The following is an 8,294-nucleotide window of genomic DNA, read 5'->3' as shown; positions in this document are numbered from 1 at the left end:
AGGCAACTTCCTGTAGACTGTTTCTTTTACATGTTGCATAGATACTAATACACACATATAGAAAATATTTATTCATCAAAAAAACCTTATTTATTCATCAAAAAAACCTTAGTCTCCACGATGACATATAATGTACTAGGAATTGAATTTTTGAATTAATCAAAAATATATATATTTCTGGGGTTTATTACCTAATGGGGATTAAAACTTGAAATTCCTATGTTATTGCTAAATCTTCCCTCCATTCATCCATACGTACATCCATCACTTTGCTCTGTATACATATTCATTGCCCCTCACCCTCTCCTGTCACAAACACATAGGACACAGAAAACAATATCATTTTAATTGATAGATTCAGGAATCAGTAATGCAAAAGCTGTCAAAATGCTAAGAATAGGTGCTAAAGCTCCCTGTTCACAGTCAAAAAGAACAAAATAAAAGATTTAAAATCATCAAACCAATCAAAGAGTACATTTCAAGCACCAAAGTTGGCCATCAGAATAGATATGACTAGAATTTTAAAAGTGTGCAAGAGGGCAGGCAGCAGAAGCAAGAAGAACTAGAATCCTGCAGCCTGGGATCAAAAACCACATTCACAGAAAGATAGAAAAGATGAAAAGGCAGAGGGCTATGTATCAGATAAAGGAACAAGATAAAACCCCAGAAAAACAACTAAATGAAGTGGAGATAGGCAACTTTCCAGAAAAAGAATTCAGAATAATGATAGTGAAGATAATCCAGGACCTCGGAAAAAGAATGGAGGGAAAGATTGAGAAGATGCAAGAAATGTTTAACAAAGACCTAGCAGAATTAAAGAACAAACAAACAGAGATAAACAATACAATAACTGAAATAAAAACTACACTAGAAGGAATGAATAGCAGAATAACCGAGGCAAAAGAACAGATAAGTGACCTGGAAAACAGAATGGTGGAATTCACTGCTGTGGAACAGAATAAAGAAAAAAGAATGAAAAGAAATGGAGAGAGCCTAAGAGACCTCTGGGACAACATTAAATGCAAAAACATTCACATTATAGGGGTCCCAGAGGAGAAGAGAGAGAGAAATGACCTGAGAAAATATTTGAAGAAGTTATAGTCGAAAACTTCCATAACATGGGAAATGAAATAGCCACCCAAGTCCAGGAAGCACAGTGAGTCCATTACAGGATAAACCCAAGGAGAAACATTCCAAGACACATAGTAATCAAATTGGCAAAAATTAAAGACAAAGAAAAATTATTGAAAGCAGCAAGGGAAAAATGACAAATAACATACAAGGGAACTCCCATAAGGTTAACAGCTGATTTCTCAGCAGAAACTCTACAAGCCAGAAGGGAGTGCCATGATATATTTAAAGTGATGAAAGGGAAGAACCTACAACCAAGATTACTCTACCCAGCAAGGATCTCATTCAGATTCCATGGAGAAATCAAAAGCTTTACAGACAAGCAAAAGCTAAGAGAATTCAGCACCACCACAACAGCTCTACAACAAATGCTAAAGGAACTTCTCTAAGCGGGAAACACAAGAGAAGAAAAGAACCTACAAAAACAACCCCTAAACAATTAAGAAAATTGTCATAGAAACATATATATCGATAATTACCTTCAACGTGAATGGATTAAATGCTCCAACCAAAAGACACAGGCTTGCTGAATGGATACAAAAACAAGACCCATATATATGCTGTCTACAAGAGACCCACTTCAGATCTAGGGACACGCACAGACTGAAAGTGAGGGGATGGAAAAAGATATTCCATGCAAGTGTAAATCAAAAGAAAGTTGGAGCAGCAATACTCATATCCGATAAAATAGACTTTAAAATAAAGTATGTTACAAGAGACAAGGAAGGACACTACATAATGATCAAGGGATCAATCCAAGAAGAAGATATAACAATTATAAATATATATGCACCCAACATAGGAGCACCTCGATACATAAGGCAACTGGTAACAGCTATAAAAGAGGAAATCGACAGTAACACAATAATAGTGGGGGACTTTAACACCTCACTTACACCAATGGACAGATCACCCAAAATGAAAATAAATAAGGAAACAGAAACTTTAAATGACACAATAGACCAGATAGATTTAATTGATATTTATACGACATTCCATCCAAAAACAGCAGATTACACTTTCTTCTCAAGTGTGCAAAGAACATTCTCCAGGATAGATCACATACTGGGTCACAAATCAAGTTTCAGTAAATTTAAGAAAATTGAAATCATACCAAGTATCTTTTCTGACCACAACGCTACAAGATTAGAAATCAATTACAGGAAAGAAAACATACAAACACAAACAAATGGAGGCTAAACACTACGTTACTAAACAACCAAAAGATCAGTGAAGAAATCAAAGGGGAAATAAAAAAATACCTACAGACAAATGACAATGAAAACACAGTGATCCAAAACCTATGTTAGTTTCAGGTATACAGCATAGTAATTCAGGTTTTTTTGCAGATTATACTCCATAGTAGGTTATTACAAGATAATGGCTATAATTCCCTGCACTATATAATATATTGTTGGCTGTTTATTTTACACATAGTAGTTTGTGTCTGCTCATCCCATACCCCTAATTTGTCCTTCCCCCCTTCCCTCTCCCCTTTGGTCACCACAAGTTTGTTTTCTATATCTGTATAGAATCACCTTTTTGGTCTAGTCTAGCTCACAGGACCTTCTTCAGAATATGGGCTATGGGCCCTTCCCAGGATAAATGCATGGAGACAAAAACTGCCAGGAAGTAGAAAATGAAGATGCTATGCCACATGTGAGCACTCCGCTCTGTAGTGGATAAATCCCAGTGAACAAAGTTTCCCCAATGTGCTTAGCTCGTCCACCTCCCTTAGCAAGACCAAGAGGAGCCAGAAGTGTTTCTGTGCCCTGCCTAAGGGAGTATGGAACAAAAGTTCATTCAATCCTCACGCCCATAACGTACTGAGATAGGAACTTGAGGAAAGAGGCATAAACGTTTCTCCCTACACATTTCAAAAGAGTGAATGCCTGTGCCTTCCATATCATTTAGAATTTTGGAGAAACTTACCTTTCTGTGTCATTGGTAGCCTCCTCCCTCCTCTCTAAAACTCAAGGCCAATCCGTGCAGGCAGTAATTGATGAAGATCTGCATACAGTGTTTAAAACCACCTTCTCCCTGCCAATGCTTCTGTGCTATGATTGTACCAATGTCCCCACTCTACCTTTTCAGGAAGAGTTGTTCCCAAGAGGTCTCCTATCATCCATACAGATAAATTCCTGGTGATCCCACCCCTCCAGGGCTCCAGACAGGCCTCAACACACCTAGGGTGAGCACAACCTTGGCTCTGCTGAGAAGTCAAGACCTGTCATAAACTAGCTCTTGTTGACCTTTATAGTCACCTATATTTACCTTTTTGTCCAGCTTACCAAACTATTCACATTGCCCGAGGTGTACACATGACCTATGTATCTGCCCAAAAGTTGAGTGCCATAAAACAAATAGCCAAAGTTTGGGGACCAAAAATACTTCATGAAAGGGACTTCCCCAGTGGTCCAGTGGTTAAGACTCTGCCTTCCAATGCAGGGGGTGTGGGTTCGATCCCCAGTCAGGGAAATAAGATCCCACGTGCCGCGCGGTGCAGCCAAAAAAAAAAAAAAAAAGACTTCATGAAAATATAAACCAACACTGGTATATGCAACCCCTTGTCCCCTTTACTAGCAAATTAGCTCTGGTTCATTTCAGAGATCACATAACTGTCAGCTAGGGAAATGCCTTTCATAGGTCTAGGCCCAAATGCTGGAATGCTACTTTAAAAGAATTTTATTTGGTTTTACTTTTACTGTGTAATTAGTAAAGCTTAATGAAGACTTGGGTGTGTTGCCTTTGGACTGAAATATTTGCATATTGTCTTCAATGTGTCTTTAATTACTGTACTTTTAAATTTCTGAAATTACGAGGCCTTAATTGAACTTATCAAAGTGAAATTTAAAAACAGCAAGCATTTTGATTAGCATTCTTTGCAAAGGAGTAAAAATACCCTAGAATTGAAGAATTTTCCCTCAATTGCTCAACATGAAGTAGACTGGGTTTTGGAATACAGTGGGGAAAATGAAGTTCTAAAGAAATATCACATAAAGGGAACCAGCTCTGGTACTCTGCAAAATAATACTACCATTGCGTTTAAATAGAAAACTGAGAAAACTAATTACATTAAATGATCTTGGATTGGATGGTCTTTGCAGTAAATTGCATCTTTTTTTTTTTTGCCAACGGTAATGGATATGTAAGGATATTGACAACAACATTGGAATAGCAGAGGAATTGAAAATGCTATACATTGATCAATGGGAAACTAGCTAAGTTAATTATATTGCATATACACAATAAAATACCATGAAGAAAGCAAACACATATATAGTCTTTGGTTGAACCATATACCATTTTAAGTGTATTACATATACTATCTCACATAATTTCCCAACAATACTACTACTATCCCATTTTTCATATGAGACAAGAAGTTAAGTAACATGCCCAAGATGACACACATATATATATATATTTTTTTCTATGTCATAATATTGACATTCAGTCCAGTAATCCTCCACTGTAACAGCTCCTTTACTTTGCAGTGAAAATTGATTTGTATATTTTGAAATTGTGAGAAATTTCACAATATGAAATTGTGCCAGTTCCAGCCTAGGCCTTAAAAGGTCTTGAGTGTTTCTGTGTGCCTTCTTGTGCTTCTGTCATATCTGAGAAGTTCATGTCTGGGCTTGCCTACTAATCCCAAGCAAGGATGAATAACATGTGGAACAGAGCCATCCAGCCAAGCTGCTCCAATCAGCCAGCCTAGATCAACTAACCCCCAGCTAACCCACAGACACATGAGTGAGTCCAGCCAAGATCAACAAGGCTGGCCCGCCTATCCCAGCCTAGCTTACCTGACTCCCAGCTGACCTGCAGGTACATGAAAAAAATAATGCTTTTTGTTATAGGCCACTGATATTTTGTAGTTGTTTGTTATTTAACAATAGTTAACCAATACAGTCTAATTAATTAACTTAAATTCCATTTAGAAATTTGTTCCTTTGGAAAAGCTAAATTCTAACTCCTCTTGAAATTAAAGTTGCCAGATAGAAGCAAAACATTGGGCTTTCAAACCAAAGCGTGATGGAGTGATCAGATGCATTTTTTACTAGGTACCTTAAAGGTAGGTGAGATGTGCAGACACACAAACACACACAATCTAAGTGAGTAGACAGAGATGAGAGAAAATAGAAATCAAGATACAATGACAATCCATTGATCTTTTAGTAGAACTCTGAGCAACTACACCCTAGCCAAACTGACAGATTTATAACTTACCAGTGGCCTGGTCCCATCTTACAAATTTCCAAAGGAAGACTTTGTTCCACCCCCACCAACCCTCCCACAACACTCCAGTTTAAGAAGAGACCACTCATCTCTATATTGTGTAGTCCAAGTGAACTTTCTAGGAGGCAAAGATATAGTGACAGCAACTTGACAGCTACCTTTAGCAATTTACTTTTAGCAATGTGGTCACTCGGTAAACAAAGATTCCGTATAGACAAATCAACATCTATATGCCACCTTTTCAAACTATTTCTATAAGCCAGTAACTAGCATTAATCAGAAAGCACTTTTCAAGCTTCTAAAATCTCATGAGAAGGCAGAGCTTCATTATGCTGATTTCTATTCTTTCTTTTCTTGTCCAGGTTGAAATGAAACCATTCCACAGGTCTTCATGCTAAGAAATAATGGAAAACCATTTATTTAAATTAAATAAAATTATTAGTCTTTTATTTGCTAATGAGGTACCTTCAGTTATTGAGCACCTAAAACTATTGAAAAGTGGTATTCCCTTGCTTTGTTTTAAATTAATTATTGTCAGTTCAGCTCTGTGCAGTTTATTAAGAAATTAAATCTTTATGAATATAAAATACTTTTATAAGAATAAAAGATGAGAAAGCTATTTTTACATGCCAAGTAGCTTAGAATTTTATATTTAAATTCACTTAACGTAATCTGAAACATTCTAACTTCTGCAGAATGTGAACATTCACTGAAACCTTCTTTAAGAGTTAGAATTATTCACTACTATAAATAAAATAGGTAACTAATGAGAACCTACTGTATAGCACAAGGAACTCTACTCAATGCACTGTGGTGACCTAAATGGGAAGGAAATCTAAAAAAGAGTAGACATATGTATCTGTAGTGAATATAACTGATCCACTTTGCTGTACAGCAGAAACTGACACAACATTGTAAAGCAACTATACTCCAATTTAAAAAAAAAAGTTAGAATTACTACAGTCTCATTCATTGGACATGATATGAGGATATGTATAAAATTTAATATAAACCTGTGAAAGCACCCCTTTGTCCTGAAAAATCTATTTTTCAATCATTCATTCAAAAATAGTTATTGAGCACTATACTAGTCAGGGCCTCAGCAGGAAACAGATGGCATACTCAGAATAGGAAGTTTTCAGTAGGAACTCGTTATAAAAGTGTGGGCAGGCTGAAGAGTAGTGCAGTAATGCTGGACTCAAACATCAGATCTGCAGGGACCCTAAATCCATGGTACGGAGGGGAAGGGAGAGTTACCAGAAGTCATCGGGAGAGGGTTCAGTAATAGATGTCTACCTTAAGAGAAGCAGTGACTTTAGGGAACACAGCTAGCTTGAGGCCACCCCACATTAGCTCTCTGTAAAATGCCAGTGAACACAATCCTACCTCTTAGACCTGTGTCTTGGTGCTAACTCTGATACTCTCTCTTTGAGTTTAGGCAAGCATGCATACACTCCACCTTCACCTTCACTTATGTTAATCGTGGGTGCTTGGATTCAATGCCTTCTAAATCTCCTTCCAGCACTAACATTCCACACTTGGATTTTCTTATCAGACTATCTGTTCCAATTCTTCTTTGTTCATTCCAGGTCAAATAACCTACGCAAAAGCCAAATTCATTCTTTTGATTTACCTTCCCTCATTTAAATAGCTTTATTGGACCTAGCCTTGTGTCTTATTCATAAAAAGTGGTTAATAGATGATTGCTGAATCTAATACAGTTATACTGACTACAATAAGATACCATTATTTATCTATTTTATCTACCCACTGGATTACCTTTCTCTGATCTTCTGCAACTTGGTAAACAAAATAGCACTTTTGAATAATTACATTACGTATTAGCTTTTTAGGCTTTTCACAACTGTTACCTCATTATATCTTCACAGATTCCTTATTTTATAGCATTTTTTCTGATCATAAATATATTTAATTATAGAAAGTTGGGACATTAGAGAAACACAAAAATGTTGAAATATTTGAATTCAGCATGTCTTACTCTGTATGTTACAAATTTGAGATTATTCTGGAAGAGTACTGCATTCTTTTCATTTAACATATTATAATAATATCCCATCTGTTTAAACAGTCTTTGGAACATGATATAACATCACTGGTGATTCTTTCCTGGGGCAGTTTTTTTCAGAGAAAAGTATTTTATTAACAATTTACAGATGCAGAAACTTCAGCATAGAAAAGTATAGTTTTCTAAGGTTATATGCTAAGTTAAGATTTAAAATTACTGTGACTCCTCCTAACCTAACTTTTTCCACTGAAATATGAAGATGTTCCCCAAAATGTTGACGCTGGTGATCAATAATTATGACAAATATCACATAAAATCAATTTTTCATCAAAATTCTCAAAGAAATTACATAAAGATATATAGATAAGAAGTAGATATATAATAAATATGGATGGATGGATGAGTGGATTCAATGAATAAATAGATGAATGGATGGATTTGATGAATCTGAGCTGGACTGCTTTTTCCATTGGGACAAATGGCCAAAGTCTGCATTAGAGTACAGTATTTGGGAAGAGATTGAAAGTTTAACATTTCCTTTATGCTTCAGAGCTAAAATACGGAGGCTGATACAATCTTTACGAGGCTAGTCTCACCAGAAGACAGAAATCTGTGAATCACTCTTGACTGGAACAGATCTTTTACCAAATCCAAAGTTACCCAGGCTGCATTCCACCAGCCCATCTCATGCTGTTGCTGAAACACTGTAAACAATGGAAACTCCGCTGTGGAGTTTCTTATAGTGCAAATGAATACTCCTAATGGCAAGCCTGCCAGGAGCACCTAACACATCCTGCCTCCTACAGCATGGCGAACAATATTTGTTTCTTCTAACCCTAACTAACTCTAGGTTTTCTCAGTTCTGGAGAAATTATTTAGGTATAAGTGAAATCAA

Source organism: Phocoena phocoena, chromosome 4, assembly GCF_963924675.1.
Source record: "Phocoena phocoena chromosome 4, mPhoPho1.1, whole genome shotgun sequence".
In the NCBI taxonomy this organism is placed as follows: domain Eukaryota; kingdom Metazoa; phylum Chordata; class Mammalia; order Artiodactyla; family Phocoenidae; genus Phocoena; species Phocoena phocoena.
The sequence above is the reverse complement of the archived record's forward strand: the minus strand, read 5'-3'. Positions refer to the sequence as shown.